Source organism: Taudactylus pleione, unplaced genomic scaffold (assembly GCF_031769625.1).
Source record: "Taudactylus pleione unplaced genomic scaffold, aTauple2 ptg000579l, whole genome shotgun sequence".
NCBI classification, from domain to species: domain Eukaryota; kingdom Metazoa; phylum Chordata; class Amphibia; order Anura; family Myobatrachidae; genus Taudactylus; species Taudactylus pleione.
Genome location: NW_028284981.1, coordinates 2080614 through 2098444, shown reverse-complemented (window position 1 = coordinate 2098444; position 17831 = coordinate 2080614). Strand labels below are relative to the sequence as shown.

At 40.0% G+C, this 17831-nt stretch overlaps 1 protein-coding gene and 2 non-coding genes across 15 annotated transcripts in view; 2 read left to right on the top strand and 1 right to left on the bottom strand.

The window, feature by feature from the left end:
• DNM1 (dynamin 1) overlaps positions 1-17831 on the bottom strand; it is a 131799-nt gene that overhangs the window by 85901 nt on the left and 28067 nt on the right. The gene's annotated exons all lie outside the window — the stretch shown is intronic.
• TRNAR-UCU (transfer RNA arginine (anticodon UCU)) lies at positions 989-1074 on the top strand. The gene is given in 2 exon segments: positions 989-1025; positions 1039-1074. It is a non-coding gene; the product is annotated as a tRNA-Arg (tRNA).
• TRNAR-UCU (transfer RNA arginine (anticodon UCU)) lies at positions 14578-14663 on the top strand. Its single transcript is given in 2 exon segments — positions 14578-14614; positions 14628-14663. It is a non-coding gene; the product is annotated as a tRNA-Arg (tRNA).

The window sequence follows — 17831 nt, the reverse complement described above, 5'->3', positions numbered from 1 at the left end:
TTCTAAAAACCAACGCTTCTGATCCTGTGTATACCCGAAATTTAAAAGGGAAATTATTTTACTAGCAAAATATGGCTAGTGAAAGAATTGCCCATTTAAATTTAAACACTATCGGAAGAGTCATATATTAGAACCCGATGCTTAATAAATAAACCCCTTGGTGTCAGATGTTTCCTTTCATAATTTACCAGCCCCACTGAAATTAATGGGAAAACTCAAATGAAAGTTAAAAGTTCCTTCTGAGGAATACTGTGATATTTGGATACCATGATAGAGGTGTCAGATGTTTTCCAACTGATCATACACATTTTTGGGGTGTGTTTCCATGTTCCTAGAGCACCCAAGCAGTAACCTACAAATTGCTATTGATGGAATGAAATGGCAAATAATGCTGCAGGGAAGCCCAGGAACACGAAAACAAAAATGCAGAATTAATTAAAATAGGTCTGACACCTGCAGCATGTCTGATTATTCTATAACAAGCCCATTCACTTAATAGTGGAAAATTCTGAGATTTCCTATTCATTTAAATGCACCTATTCATTTTAATGTAATTTTTAACTTTAGTGTATATATTGAAATGGATGGAAACATTGAAATGAATGGGAGCTTCTTCAAAATGCTAAAACATTCCTAGTGAACACATCTTTCTTTAAATTAACATAAACCGTTAGATTAGATATCGCTGTGTCATAAATGAGAGATTTAGGACAAATATTTCCATTTGTTCCTCCGGTCATTTATAGCACATTTGGTCAATTTGAATTTTACATAATCCCCCCTTAAACTGTACATTTACTTATATTTGTTCAATCAGGTTTAACAAAAAAAAAATTGTAAACTTTTTAACATTGAAATGACTGTAGAATTTTTATTTGTTGCTAAAAATAAAAAAAATTTAAAAAAAAAAACCGATTTCTGAGGTTTTTTTTTCTCCAATTGATCAAATTTTGCACACAGTGCTGGTAGCATGCCCAGATCAGCGGTTGGCTCTGTGGCGCAATGGATAGCGCATTGGACTTCTAGAGTATTGTAGACATTCAAAGGTTGTGGGTTCGAGTCCCACCAGAGTCGAGTTTTGTTTTTACCTAAGCTCAAACATTTAAAATCATGAATGCCATTTAGTAGTGCCTAGAATTTAAAAACTTTGAACTATTTAAATAAATGTTAATAAAATAAGTAAATGTACTAAAGGTTTATTTGCAGAAACATAAAGCTCTACCTGTAAATCACAGCAAAATTATGCATACAAATGGATCAACATTATTTGATTTATGAGTCCAATGCAGGATCATTTAAAAAAGATTTCATACCTGCAGCATGTTTAAATGTCTGATTATTCTATAACTAGCCCATTCAGTTAAAAAAATGGAAATATCTGCACACTGAGCTTTCCTATTCATTTTAATGCAACTAATCAGATCAATAGAATTTCTACATTGAAATGAATGAGAACATTGAAATGAATGGGAGTTTCTCCAAAATGCTTAGGATGGAATTCAATTAGCCACTGTACTTTACCGCAGGCTAATTGATTCCCCGAGCTAATTCAGTTAGCCCTGAAAACTCGGGACATTATTGGGGGCCGTGGCCTTATCACAGGAGGTGCGGCCACGCCCCCCCTTAGAGAAAAAAAAAATAACCAATGGCAGTGCTGAAAAGGGGGCTGTGCCCCTCAGCCAGGGCTAGATCCGGGGGAGCCATGATCAGTGTGATCGCACTCCCCACCCCTACAGAGGAGAGGAGACTTTTGCTCAGCGGCAGAAGTCTCCCTCGTCCCACTGCAGCTCTGCAGCTGCTGACAGGAAGATGGCACCATCAAGAATTTTTTTTCACCTACACGGAGGCAGGTGAAACAAAACCCCTAATAAGTGGCTTTTTGTGTGGCCGCGAATGCATAAACACATGGGTCAGGGAACTTATCCCATATCCTATGTGTTTTCGCCTGAAGGAAATCCCCACATTTTTAGCCAAAAATAGGGATTTTGCTTTTTTTTTTTCACCTGGTCTGGGTTAGAGAAAACTTATCTCCAGTTTTTTTTTTCGCCAATTGCGTTTTCGCCTGTTTTTTTTAGTGAAAATATCGCCTTTTTTGGGGGGCAAAAAACATCCGTTTTCGCCTATGAAAAAAAAATCAGTTTTTGTTGCTAATTGAATACAGCCCTTAGTCTTAAACATTTCTAGGAAACATATTTTCTAAATCAACAGAAATCATTAAAAATCTGTCATAAATTAAATATTTGGGATATATATACACTTTTGCACTGGTCATTTATAGCACTTTTGATCACTTGATCAACAGAAATCATTAAAAATCTCTGTTTCATAAAATAGATATTTAGGATATATATATTTCTTTTTTTTCCCCCAATTCATTTATAGTACTTTTGATCACTTCCTAAAAAAACAAGTTGGAAAACTGATGTTTACAAATTTCCCATTAATCTGTACATTTGCAGGTACAAGTCAGGTTTCAAAAACATTATAGACATCAAAGTTTGAGTGACAATAGACTCTTATTTTGTTATTAACAAATTTGCTAAAAAGTTTTCAGAGAGTATGTCATAACATTAAGACTTTGCACACAGTGTTAGTTACACTGCAAAGATAGTGGTTGACTCTGTAGTGCAATGGATAGTACACTGGACTTCTAAAGCAACATTGACATTTAAAGGCTGTGGGTTCAAATCCCACTGAGTCTAGTTTTGTTGACACTTAAACTCCAACATTTAATACACGAGATTTGCATTACAAAAGCTATGGATCACATCGGCACTATATAGATAAATGATATTAAAATATAAAAAATCGATAAAAGGTACATTTGCAAAAAAAATTTTTTAGATCTAGAGGCCAACTTCCTAAAGAAAAAATCTACAAAAGGCAAATTGTCTTAAAACCTTTTAGAAGATGTCTGTGAACCCCAAAGGTTAGGATATATGCTGGCACTAGGAGTTTGTATACCCTGTGCTTGCGTGAGTTTCCACCAGTACTCCGGTTTCTTTCTACAATCCAAAAATATACTATTAAATTGTCTGCTGACAAAAAATAATCTCTAGTATGTATGTGTGCATACATGTGGTAGGGAATACAGATTGCAAGCTCCACTGGGGCAGGAACTGATTTTGAATGGCCAAATATTCTCTGTAAAGTGTTGCATAATATGTGTGAGCTATATAAATGACTGGAAATAATAATAATAATAATAATAATAATAATAATAATAATAATAGATGTTAGTAAAATAAATAAATCTACTAATTATGAATTTTTATTTTATTGTTAGGTCAATTTCCTAATCTACAAAAGGCCAATCAACTCAACACTTTTTATAAATTGTCCTTAAATCCCAAAACGTTTGGCATATTCTTATGTTATACAAATGGATATTTATAAAATATATCTACTGAAGGTCAATTTGCCGAAAAACTGATAAAATAGCTTTTTGATTTACAGATATATTCCCTAATCACCCAATCTATTAAAGGCAGATCGACCAGTTTTCCAAACCTACAAAGCAAAGCACCAAACATTGCAAAATCATTGAATTCACAGATCAACGTGATAAGTATATGCCCAATTTCCAGAAACTCAAGATTAGACAGGGAAATGGAAAAAAACAACTTTATGTAGTTACATGCAGGGCTATTTTTGAGGCGGAACGGTCCGGAATACCATTCCTGAAACTCTTTTTAAAAATGACGTCATCAGGAACCCACCTGCTAGCACTGCAATCACGCACCAGGCATCCATCCAGGGACACTAATGACACGAAGCGGCACTGACAGCCGCAATGGTATATCGAATATGAATTCGGCTGTGAGCCAATTACATCTCGCTGACCTGGCAGCCAATCAGAAGTGGCCGCTCCTGATTGGCTGCCGGTCCGCGAGCTGTGATTGGCTTTCAGCCGGCGCCAAATATGAAATGCCGTGGTCGCCGCAGCTGTCAGTGTCTCTTCATGTCATTACTGTAAATGGATAGAAACAGCTCCTGGGCGGCATCAATCCACCTCCTTCGCTGCCATATTTTATTCAGTCCTCTGCCCTCCCGTTGATCCAGCCTTCCCTGCCCTGTGCCCCCCAGTCCAGCATTCTCTGCCATGTGCCCCCTTAGTGCAGCATCAGGATTCTCTGCTATGTGCCCCCCCAGGTCCAGCCTTCCCTGCCCTGTGCCCCCCAGTCCATCGTTTCCTGCCATGTGCCCCCCTAGTACAACATTCCCTGCCATGTGCCCCCCCTGGTCCCGCAGTCCCTGCCCTGTACCCCTTCACATCCAACCTTTCCTGCCCTATGCCCCCCATTAAAATATAGCATTCCTGCCCTGTGCCACCCACACACCAACCATGTCTAGGCATCCCTGTGCACCAATCGGTCCGGACCCCGATGTCCTGCACGTCCTCTAAGTCTAGCCCTTCCTGCCCTGCATACCCCTTTGGTCCAGCTCTCCCTGCCCTGTATCCCCCAGGTCTAGTCTTTGCTGACCCTCCAGTTGCAGCCCTCTCATATCCAGTTATCAGTGGTCTCTCATATATTTCCCCTCCACCCACCTTTCCCCTGTGCCCCAGCACCCACCTTTCCCTTGTGCCCCCAACACCCACTTTTCCCCTGTGCCCTTCGCAAACCACTTTTTCTGTTCCTGCCACCCCTTTCATCTTCCACTTCTCTTTTCCTCATCCATTACCATCCCTTCTGCTGAAGGTAATGGAGTCCTGGTGGCTGATGATCAGAAGCGACGTGGAGAAATCTGAGCATGGCAGGTAAGCACAATCTTCTGATTTACTTGTTTTCCCCTCTAACGTTGCTATTGCTGGTGAATACCCTGACGGCAGTAAAATTTGCCAGTTTTCGCCAGTGGAGGCTTCCTCATATGAACTGTACAAGTGTTATGGTGGTACTTGTATTGCCATAATACCTATTTTATGTGGAAGTGGCTTTTTCAAAGTATTTTATGTGGATCTGGCTTTTTCAATGTTTTCATGTCAATCTGTTTTTTGTTTTTTTTTAATGTATTTTATAGTATGTGGTTCTGGCTTTTTCAATATATTTTTTGTGGATCTGGCTTTTTCAATATTAATATGGATCTTGTTTTTCTTCTATATGTACTAGTGTGGCTTAATGTGATTTTCCCTATATTTTTTGTATGGATTCTGGTTTTCCCTAGGTGTGAGTTTACAGCAGTTTTCCTTCCTATATTTCTGTATTTGTAGTTATACAGTCAGGTGCATAAATATTGGGACATTGACAGAATTTTAATATTTTGGCCTCTATTCACCACCACAATGGCTTTGAAATGAAACAAACAAGATGTGCTTTAACTGCAGACTTTCAGATTTAATTTGAGGGTAATTACATCCAAATCAGGTGAACGGTGTAGGAATTACAACTGTTTCTATATGTGCCTCCCACTTTTTAAGGGGCCAAAAGTAATGGGACAAACTAAACAATCCTAAATCAAACTTTCACTTTTTAATACTTTGTTGCAAATCCTTTGCAGGCAATTACAGCCTGAAGTCTGGAACGCATATACATCACCAGACGCTGGGTTTCATCCCTGGTGATGCTCTGCCAGGCCTCTACTGCAAATGTCTTCAGATCCTGCTTGTTCTTGGGGCATTTTCCCTTCAGTTTTGTCTTCATCAAGTGAAATGCATGCTCAATCGGATTCAGGTCAGGGGATTGACTTGGCCATTTCATAACATTCCACTTTTTAGCCTTAAAAAACTCTTTGGTTGCTTTTGCAGTATGCTTCGGGTCATTGTCCATCTGCACTGTGAAGCGCCGTCCAATGAGTTCTGAAGCATTTGTTTTTTTTTTTAAATATCTTTTTATTGAACAGCAATAAAACAGTTATACATTGCACAATCCAAGAATTAGAGAAAATAAAATTGTCTGATAAACGACTAATCTGTTTCTTGGAACAAACAATATACAAACTACTGTTAATCTTTTCAAACTTTTTTTGGAAAATAGTACAAATATAAATTGAAATTATGTCAAAGTACAAAGAAACAAAGTACTTGAATATAATATAATGTAGAAAATTACAAAATTACAAATACTGTATAAAAAAATCAATATAGTACACCGTATAGAAATGCAAGTAAATATACAATCAATGTCACTCAAACTATGCAACTTATAGAGCCAGTGTAAGCAGCAATTGAATTTTGAGTTAACCAATTATCACATCAACTTCGGTATATCAGTCAATCGTTGCGTCAATATAATCTACATCAATGCAGAATTATATTAGAAAAAAGGGGGGGAGAGTTAGAATAAAATGATAAAAGAAACAGAAGAAGAAAGAAAGGTGAAATAGAAATAGAGGGGGAATCACTGACAGAAGGTGAGAGATACCTTGTCTGGGGGGATTCACAGAGAGCTACATATAAATAGCACAAATAGGGGCATTTTAAGTGATATTTCTTAGCATAAACCATTCCGTGTGATCAAAGACTTTCCATATGTTATTCTGAATCTGGACCGGTAAACATTGTATGTATGGTTCCCATTTTTTGGAAAAAATCCGTACCCCTCTTTCGATGTTAAAGATAGCCATACGTCTCTCCGCATAAATTACCTCCAGCAGCGCAGTTTTCCATTCCATTAGTGTAGGTGCTGATTTTGAGATCCAGTAATTAAGGATAAGTTGTTTAGCTACTGTAACCATGACTCTCAGAGCAGGTTTCCATGGGCCCAAGGAGGACTCAGACTCCCATATTGAAAATTCTGCGAAAATAAGAGCTGCCGCATTTTTGGACAATTTAAGATGTATCGTATTATTTAGATAACACAAAATTTTATTCCAAAATCTATGGATCTTTCTGCAGTACCAGAGGTTATGCGAGAGAGAGGCATTAGAGCAGTCACATTTCACACAATTTCCCTCCTCCAGTGGCACAAAATGTCTCCGTTGGGCCGGGGACATATATGTACGATTTAAAATTCTAAGATGAATTTCTTGAAGTCTCGCTGACTTAAGGCAGGGTAAAACACAATCCAGATTCGCAACAAATGGCTCCAAGTCACATAATTCGGGTATCTCTGTGTGCCAAGCTTCCGCAACTGGTGCCCAAGCATGTATAGGAATTTCAATCAGGTATTTATATAAATGAGCTATTCTGAATTTGGTTGAGCGACATAAGAGTAGAATGCGACTCATTGTATCTGTGTTAATTGAGATCCATAAAGGATTATCTAAGGATTGAATGAAATGACGTACTTGTAGAAACATAAAAAATTGTGTACGAGGGATGTCATATTTATCCTGTAATTGTACAAAGGAGAGCAAATTGCCACCCGGATCAAATACATCTTTGATGGACATGATTCCCTTTTGATTCCACATTTTAAAAAGAGGAATGTCAAGTGAAGGGGGAAAACAGGGATTACCCCATAAGGGGATGTACGGGGATGAAAAAGGATTTTTCCCCAAATGTGTATTAACCTTCAACCACGTAGTGTAAGTGTCCCAGAATAAAATATTAGAACGAAATATCTTAGGAATGTGTATTTTAGGGGTGTGTAACAAGGCTGCTGGGGCATATGGGTGAAATAATGCTTCCTCCAAGTCAGGATTAGTATAGTGATCGGTATGTAATAACCAATCCGTTATATATCGGAATATGGCAGCTTTTGCAAATGCAGAGATGCTTGGGATGCTCAGCCCTCCATTTTTTTTCAATAGGTAAGCTCGGGAACGCGGCATTCTGGGTTTCTTGTACTGCCAAATGAATTTAAAAAAGATCTGCGTAAACTTCAGTACATCCACTCTTGTTAAAGTAATGGGTAAAGTTTGTAAAAGATAGGCTAGTTTCGGGAACACCACACTCTTTATTACAGTTACTCGTCCGAGTAGAGAGAGTTTAAGATCTTTCCAATTCTGGAGTTGGGAGTTTAATCTATTTAGCAATGGAGAGAAATTAAAAGCATATAGAGAGGATAATTGAGCTGGTATAAATATACCTAAGTATTTTAATTTATGTGTTGCAATTGTGAAAAGAGAGGCTATGTGGGGATGTGTAGCTAAAAAAGTAGCTGCATCAATAGGGAGCAACTCAGATTTACTCACATTGATGCGATAACCTGCAAATGATCCAAATGTGGTAATTAGATCCAGAAGTGTAGGGATGGATCGTAGGGGGTCAGAATAAAAAGCATCATATCGTCTGCAAATAAAGACAATTTACATGTTTGGTTTCTGATAGTAATACCCTTTACCTCCGTTTCCTGTCTTATTGCTATTGCCAATGGTTCTAGCGCAATTGCAAACAAAAGTGGAGAAAGCGGGCAACCCTGTCTCGTCCCTCTCTGTGTACAGAATACAGGTGATAAATATCTATTAGTGAGAATCTGAGTAAGGGGAGAAGTATATAAGGATCGTATGATCTCAACAAAAAGGGCGGGCATACCAAACCGACGCAGAGATTCAAACAGGTGATCCCAGGTTACCAGATCAAACGCTTTTTCTGCGTCTAAAGACAACAAGAACCTGGGATCACCCGTCTCGCCCATATGCAGAGACTGCAGCACCGTAAGGACTTTCCTAATGTTTGTGACAGAATTTCTGCCACAAATAAACCCGGTTTGGTCCGGGTGTATGATAGACGGGAGAATCAACTTCAACCGCTCTGCTAAAATTTTTGTCAATAATTTATAGTCTACGTTAAGTAGAGAAATGGGTCTATATGATGAAGGCAAAAGGGGGTCTCTGCCTGACTTCGGCAGAACTTTTATAATGGCCGAATTAAAATAGTGAGGGATTATTTTACTATCCATTATGGAGTTAAATACATTAGTTAAAGTCTCTGTGATTTGGGGACGTAATATTTTGAAAAACTCCCCACTCAGACCATCTGGGCCTGGGGCCTTGAACGTCTTGAGAGATTTAACAGCCTGATCTACCTCTTCATGTGTAATTTTGCCAATCAATATATCAGCCTGTGCAGATGAAATCTGTGGCAGGGTGTGTGATTCCCAAAAAGCCTCCTTTTTAGTGATATCTATTGGGTCTTGGGAATAGAGGTTTTGGTAGTAACGGAAAAAGATATTTGCGATATCTTTGCCATTGAATTGTATGGCAGAGCTTTCATCTTTGAGAGCTGCAATATTATTATGTGGCTTGGTACCTCTCAGCATGTTTGATAGGAGTCGGCTAGGTTTGTTGCCGTATCGAAAGAAATGTAATTTACCTGAGTATACATATTTATCATCCATTTGAGTGAGGATTTGATCAAAGTGTAACCTGCACTCACCATATGCGGCTCTAGTCACCGGTGAGGGTGAAGCTCTTAGAGCTTGAAATGCGGATGTTAAGGCCGTCTGTGCAGATCTATAAGTGGCGTCCTGTTCAGCCTTATATTTTGTCATAAAGGAGATAATTTCCCCCCTAATCACCGCCTTAGCAGTTTGCCAATATAAACCTGGGTTATCTTTATGTATTTGGTTGTTCATTTCGTAATTGGCCCAAGCAGACTCTAGCATTGACTTAAATTTAAGGGATGAGGCTAATTTTGCCGGAAATCGCCATTGGGAGTATGAACCCAAAAGGAATTTCCCCTGTACATCCACCCACACCGGCGCATGATCCGAAATAGCTATAGTTTCAATCGATGTATCGATAATCATTGGGGATATTGAGTTAGATAAGTAAAAATAATCAAGCCTAGAAAAGGCGTTATGAGTGGCTGAGTAGTACGTGTATTCCAGATCAGTGGGGTGTCTCATTCTCCACACATCTAATAAATTCAATTCTTTGGCTATATAATTTAAACCTATTTTTGGTTGTTTGGGGGAGGAATGAGAGAAAGTTTTCCTATCTAAGGTTGGGGAAGCGACCAGATTGAAATCACCCCCTAATATAATCTTAGAATCTGCAAAAGAATATAATTTGTTAATCAATCCTAAGAAAAAAGATTTATCATATATATTGGGACCATAGACATTACACAAACAATATCTAGTGCCGTCTAGCGTGACATCCATAAGAATGTATCGGCCCTCTTGGTCCACATCAGAGGAGTGAATATCGAATTGAATACCCTTGCGTATTAGGATTACCACTCCACGTGACTTAGAACCAAATGATGATGACGCCAGTACCTGGTGGTGCAGTGTGTTTAGCTTGGCGTGTTCTGTGGGAGTTAAATGAGTCTCCTGTAAATAAGTGATGTCGGATTTAAGCTTATTAAGATATGTCAATATGCGCTTTCTTTTCACTGGTGAGTGAATCCCCCTGACATTCCAGGTGCAAAACCTAAGGTGGGAATGCATCACAAGGTGTGGAAATTAGGTAATGCAAATAGTAAAAAAGTGTAGTATAAATGTTAATATACTCCCCATAATACCGGTTGGTGTTAGGTAGGTTCATAATAATATGAATGTCGGCTCTAGTATAAGTCATAAATAAGCTATGAAGGGCATGAGCTTCGTGATTCATACAGTATAAAGAAACAAATAAACAAATGGACATAGACATAAAAAGAAAATAAAGAAAGACGCTGATATGCATAGATTGCGAATCAAATGCAAACATATAACCAAAACTATAGTCATTGATCTCAGCCTATTGAAAAGGAAAAAAAAAAAAAGACAATAGTCTTAATAATAACTATAAAGCAACGTCACAAGTATATATGTAATTATAATCCTAAATCAGACTATAAACATATTTTTGAAGAAAAGGGTAAAACCTGGTAAAGGCATCAAAATAGGTATGGGACATCTTCCCGTAATCAATCATTATGGTCCATCGTGGAGGGGTCCGAGGACTCTTTTACTTCGTTAAGGAAAGCCTGGGCGTCAGCAACTTCTGTGAAATCTTTAGGGCCTTGAGATGAGAAAATGCGAAGTCTAGCTGGGAATAAGAGCGCGAAGCGAGTCCCTGATTGGATGAGCTGAGAGCAGACAGGGGACATATTTCTGCGTGCTCTGGCAACCTCCGCGGAGTAGTCCTGGAACAAGAGGATACGTTGGCCATCCCACTGAAGAGGGCCCTTCTGTCGAGCAGTTGACCATATCAGATCCTTGTGACGAAAATTTAAGCACTTGAAGATAACAGCTCTAGGGCGTGAGATGTTAGAATCGCGAAAAGGACCTAATCTATGTGCTCGTTCTATCTCAAAATTATTCAGTTCAGCCGAGATGCCGAGTAGCTCAGGGAGATCGGTTTGAAGAAATTTAGTGAGATCGTTGCCTTTAATCGTTTCCCTAAGACCCAGAAGTCGCAGGTTGTTGCGTCTGGACCTATTTTCCAGATCGTCTACCTTGGATAGTAATTGTTGTTGTGTGGTCGACATGGTAGCAACTTGTTGTTTTAGTTCCGAAAGTTCATGAAAGTTGACTCCGATCCTGTTTTCATTTTCACGCACTTGTTGTGAGACAGAGGACATTTGCGTCTTAATATCCGCCAGTGCCCCCATGAATTTATCCGCTTGGTTTTGCAGTAGTGGTTCCACTGTTTCTTTAATGGCTCTAACTATCTCTGCATATGAGAGAGGAGCAGGAACCGGGCCCATTGTGTTATGGGTAGTAGCGGGTTCGGAACTATGTGTGTGTGGCATGTTTTCCACAGGGTCTGTAGGTTGATCTGTACGTTTGCTACTACCCCTGGCTCGATTTGCCTTGGGGGTGGGCTGTGGAGCCATGAACTTATCCATGTAGAGATTGGTCTTAATTTTCACCAGGTTATGATAATACTGAGGAGTGTGTTGCTTAGAAATGGCTGTGATCACAGACAGGAGATCCTTTACATTTCAAATAATTGTGAAGTCTGAGTTCTGAAGCATTTGACTGAATATGAGCATATAATATTGCCCGAAACACTTCAGAATTAATTCTGCTGCTTTTGTCAGCAGTCACATCATCAATAAATACAAGGGAACCAGTTCCATTGGCAGCCATACATTTGTCCATAGGATGTTGTTCCAGAACTGTAATGGCTTTTTTAGATGTTGTTTGGCAAACTCTAATCTGGTCTTCCTGTATTTGAGGCTCACCAATGGTTTACATCTTGTGGTGAACCCTCTATATTCACTCTTGTGAAGTCTTCTCTTGATTGTTGACTTTGACACATATACACCTACCTCCTGGAGAGTGTTCTTGATTTGGCCAACTGTTCAGAAGGGGTTTTTCTTCACCAGGGAAATAATTCTTCTGTCATCCACCACAGTTGTTTTCCGTGGTCTTCCGGGTCTTTTGGTGTTGCTGAGCTCTCCGATGCGTTCTTTCTTTTTAAGAATGTTCCAAACAGTTGATTTGGCCACACCTAATGTTTTTGGTATCTCTCTGATGGGTTTGTTTTGATTTTTCAGCCTAATGATGGCTTGCTTCACTGATAGTGACAGCTCCATGGATCTCATATTGAGAGTCGACAGCAACTGATTCCAAATGCAAATGTCACACCTAGAATCAACTCCAGACCTTTTACCTGCTTAATTGATAATGAAATAAGGAGGGAATAGCCCACACCTGTCCATGAAACAGCTTTTGAGTTGATAGTCCCATTACTTTTGGCCCCTTAAAAAGTGGGAGCCACATATAGAAACCGTTGTAATTCCTACACTGTTCAGCTGATTTGGATGTAATTACCCTCAAATTAAATCTGAAAGTCTGCAGTTAAAGCACATCTTGTTTGTTTCATTTCAAAGCTATTGTGGTGGTGAATAGAGGCCAAAATATGAAAATTCTGTCAATGTCCCAATATTTATGCACCTGACTGTATATACTTATATGCTAGATTGACATGTTATAATAACACCCAGCCCCACAGCCTAAACTTTTGACAATTTTTTTTTTAATTGGTTGCATACCAATTGATGCCCCACCCCCACTGTAGCTCCATCCACAGCTCCGCCCACCTCTGATCCCCCTCAAGATCTCCTGTACCCATTTTTCTGCAAAAATAGCACTGGTTACATGTATTGAAATTAAAGGGCTTATTCATTTCAATGTTATTTCCACTGATGCATTATTAATTCCATTGAAATGAATGGGTGAATTGAATTGTATGTGAAATGTTTATTCTATTGAGTTACTTATTGCTAGCCATATGGTCTATCTAAGGAAAAGTCTGTCATTTGTGCACCATGATGGCATCACCTTTCTAAAATTGCCAACTGCAGGATTCTAAGGGGTGTATTTACTAAAGTTCTGGTTTTTAGAAGTGAAGATGTTGCCCATAGCAACCAATCAGATTTTACTTAACATTTATCGAGCACCTTCTAGAACAGGGACGGGGAACCTCAGGCCGTATAAGGCCCTCGGAATCATTTGGTCTGGCCCTCTGAGCTTTTTTCTGCTATCCTCATCTGGGCAACAGGGTGCCTAGAATGGCACCCTGCAGCCAGAATCTATGCAGCAGTGCTGCCTGGATGCTTCAGACGATCACACCACTGCCCTTACAGCTCCCTGGATCATTGTTCCGGGCAATGCTGTAATCACCGGCGAGTGTGGCCCCGGTCCATGTGACATCATACGGAAGGGGCGTGGCCAGCACCGGGGCCTCGAATAATGTTATATATATCAAAATGGCCCTCGGCAGATAAAAGGTTCCCCACCCCTGTTCTGGAAGATAATAGCTAGAATCTGATTGGTTGCTATGGGCGACATATCCACTTCTAAAAGGCCACACTTTAGTAAATATAACCCTATATGTAGGTTTTCAGAATGTAATCTGCAATTGAAAATTATAATTATGTCAGAGATCTGGGAAATCACATCTGTGGAAAAGTTCATTTTGTGTGTTCTGTTTTAATCAGTGTCATTGTGTTTTGCTGCACCCAGCAGCAAATCACTACTGACAGATGAAAAGGCAAATAATGCTGCAGGGAATTCTGGGAACATGAAAAATGCAATAAAATGTAGTATCCTTTGGAATATAACTGACACCTGCAGCATGTTCAAATGTCTGACATTCTGGTGAATTAATCTTCTTCAAAACATACGGAAAGCGAGAAAAAATCGCTGGAACATAGATTAGAGATTTGAGGTAAAGATTTCTATTTTTCATCCAGCCATTTACAGCAATTTTGATAAATGAGAACACTGACTTTTACCAGAACCCCTTAATCCGTACCCATGGCTACAATGGCCAATCGGAGTTAAATAGAATTGTAAACATCAAAGGGATATAACTACTATTATTACTATCATTATTATAATTATCATCCTTTATTTATATGGCGACACAAGGTGTCCGCAGTGCCTTACAAAGTACAAAACAAAGTGAACAAAAACATTAATGAAAGTGACATAAAATACTAGTGCGGGTTTTTAGAAGTGGAGTTGTTGCCCATAGCAACCAATCAGATTCTAGCTATTATTTTCTAGAAGGTGCTAAATAAATGATAAGTAGAATCTGACTGGTTGCTATGGGCAACAACTCCACTTCTAAAAACACACAATTTAGTAAATATACCCCAAAGTATGAGTGACAGCAGAATATTTTCTTAACAAAAATTAACTTTAATAATTTATTTAAAACTTTTGTAAAAAAAAAAAAAAAAAGAATCTTTCAGAATTTATTTCAAACTTACACTTTCCACATATCGTTGGTAACACTTCTAAAACAACAGTTTGCTCTGTGGCGCAATGGATAGCGCATTGGACTTCTAGAGTAATATAGCTATTCAAAGGTTGTGGGTTCGAGTCCCACCAGAGTCGAATTTTGTTGTCACAAAGAGCTTTGAATTCTAAAGGCACGTTGGAATGCTATAAATAAATCTACTAATGATCCATTTGCAAAAATCTACTGTACATTTTCTAAAAAATTATGATTGTTTTTTTTTACAGGGGGATTTCCTAATTGCCGAATCTAGTAAAGGCAAATTGACCAGAAGCCTTTCACAAAATTTCCTTGAATCAAAAAATTTTCAGAATATGCTGGCACAAAAAAAAGTAAATAAATTATGTTAAGAAAAAAAATCTGTAATAATATGATGATGAATACTACTTTCCATTTACGTCTTTTTTTTTGGTCAATCAGGTCCTTCCCCACTTCCTCTTCATACCATCATGCTATCATCCACCCCTTTACTACTCTGTCAGTAACAGGTCGTTATTTCGAATCCTATGCCTGGAAACGTCAAATCCTTGTTTGATGAGAACACACATTAGAGATCACCCCTGAAGGAGGATAAACTTTGCGTGCAGGACGGTGGTGAAATTCCTGTTCCAGGTCATTATTGCTGTAAATAGAAGGCCTGAGCCTCAATCTGTCATTGCTCTAGATTTCTGTAAATAACACCAAAGCAGGCTGATCTTAGCTATTGCACTGGCTCATAACAGTATTATTGACGTGACACGCCCCAACATCTGTGACACAATTCATTTTATTGACACAATAATGTTAAACTTTGTAAGAAATAATACCAGAGTCACAGTGACATATAAGTAGATTTGTAAACCCGGGCCAAATTACAACTAATGTATATAATTTACAATTAAAAAATAGTTCCTATGTAATCCTAAAGTATCTTCACCCTATATTAGAAGTTATATTTACTAATAGCGTTCACACTAGGCTGTTTTAGCCGGGCGGCGCACCCTGCTCTATTTCTAAAGGGCAAAAAGCACCCTGCCCTCCGGCGCTGCGCCCTGCTGAAACAACCTGCGGGTGCCGTCTCCCCCTGTGGATCGCAGTGTCCCGTAGGTGGGGAAAAGTGCGGTGAAGCGGTCACCGCCGGCAAATGTATGCCGGGCGCATGCACCCAGCATCCATTCAGACTGATAGCAGCGCTTGGGGACAGCCCGGCATGTCTGTAAGTGTCGGGCACGCCCCCAAGGGTGACGAAATGGGGAGGCGCCACCTTTTCCTTGGCCTTGCCTCCTTTTTGGGCGCAGGAGCGCGCAGATGTGCCCTTTCTCTAGGTGAACACTATACTAAAGGTTGATTTTTATCGATTTCAATCGATCAACATCGATGTTGTGTTTCTGGGGTTAAATCACACATTAACTAACAGACAATTTTGAAAAAAAAATTTTTAAGTGTGATTTAGCCCCAGAAACACATCATCGATGTTTTTCATTGATTTTTAAATCGATCAAAATTGATTTAGTAAATATACCCCCTAGGAGCTTTTATTTGTTATTCACATGTATAGATATGGTACAGGTGATGCAAATACCTTCCATTTAAACTCTACATATTTATTATACAGTAATGTTTGAAAAACTATACTATGTTCATATATACCATACTTGTGTATATATTCTATGTATGCAGTGCAGTGGCAGAACTTTCATGGATGCAATTTGTTTAACCGCTATGGGCGGGTGCCACGTTAATGACGTTTGTCACCATCCGTGGCCCACTACCCCTCGTCTAAGTCCCCTGTATTACGATGAGGATGCTGAAAAGAGAAGAGCGGAGTGGAAGACCTTTTATGACCAGTACACAGTGGAGCACCCAGGAAAACAAAGTTTAACCCTTGCAACTGCACCCATTCCATTCCAATTCCCCCTCCAAAAGCTTGTATGTGAAACCACGTAAGAGCATGAGTTTAAAAACCATTGCAGTTTCTCATATTATACCGAGAGCTCAATATGTGTCACTTTCTCTTGCAGTGGCACCTTTAGGTGGGTTTCCTGGTGCCCAGAACTCCCATCCCCCTACCCCACCCCCCGGGTGCTGAAAACTATTGCACAACTTGTCTGTCACTGGGCACTAAAAACGTCTTGTCTGTGCACTACACTGGGCTGTTAGCAGAGGGCAGGGGTGGGACTAGTTGAGGAAGCAGCAGAACAACCCAATCATGTGCTGAGTGTCTCCGTATGTCATCAGGAGTAAGGATGGCCATCGAGGGGGTAAGCCAGGGACAGCAAGACTTTTGGCTCAGTGATCTACTCTAAAAGTTGAAATTCTTTTGTGAGCTACCAAACATGGACATCTGCCTGCAATATTGTGTTAATACAGTATTCTCCAGAATCAGCGAACTAAAAATTAAATAGTGGAATGATGAGAATTTACCCTGAAGCTGGGTACACACTTACCCGACCTGATATGGTAAGTTATACACACTTACCAATTGGCAATCAAAGTGTCTGGCCAAACATCACAACTGGAAGGGCTATTGTGATGTCAGTGCACCCTGCAGCCAGTGTACGGGGTGGGCGTTGGGTCGTACACACAGATGCACCGATATATCTGCATGATATATCGTCATGGGTGGGCTGTGCTGCGGGGTCGACCTGATATGTCTATGAGCTACCTCGTTCACAGACATATTGGGTTTACACACTCACCGATGCACTCGCAATATATCAACAATATATCGACAAGTGTGTACCTAGCTTGAGAGTTGTATTGCGAATCTGCTGTTCAGTGCAACACTGCGAAAAGCTGTTGGATTTCCAATGTAAGCTCTAAAATAGATGCAATTAATTGTGACCATCCCATGTTCACCGCGCCATCATGGTCACACCTTACAGTACACTGCTAATACGGAATCCCAACAGTGGCTGCCCGACATGGGTGAAAATCCTGATTGTCCCTAAGGTAAGTATCGCTAACCTAATTCCCTCCCCTAACCCTCCCTTAGGGGTGCCTCACCCTAATCCCCCCTCTAAGTGCCTAAACCTAACCCCCCCTTCCCCGCCGCCTAAACCTAAGTCCCCCGGGGGGGGTGCCTAACCCTAACTCCCCCCCGGGGGTGCCTAACCCTAACCTCCCCTTCCCAGAGCCTAAACCTAACCTCCCGGGGGGGTGCCTAACCCTAAATCCCACCCGGGAGCCCTAAACCTAACCCTGCCCCCCACGGCTATCCGCGCTCGGGCACGGTGTCCCTTCGATCGGGATGCCGGGCGCCGGTCTTCTAGATTTAGACACCTGTC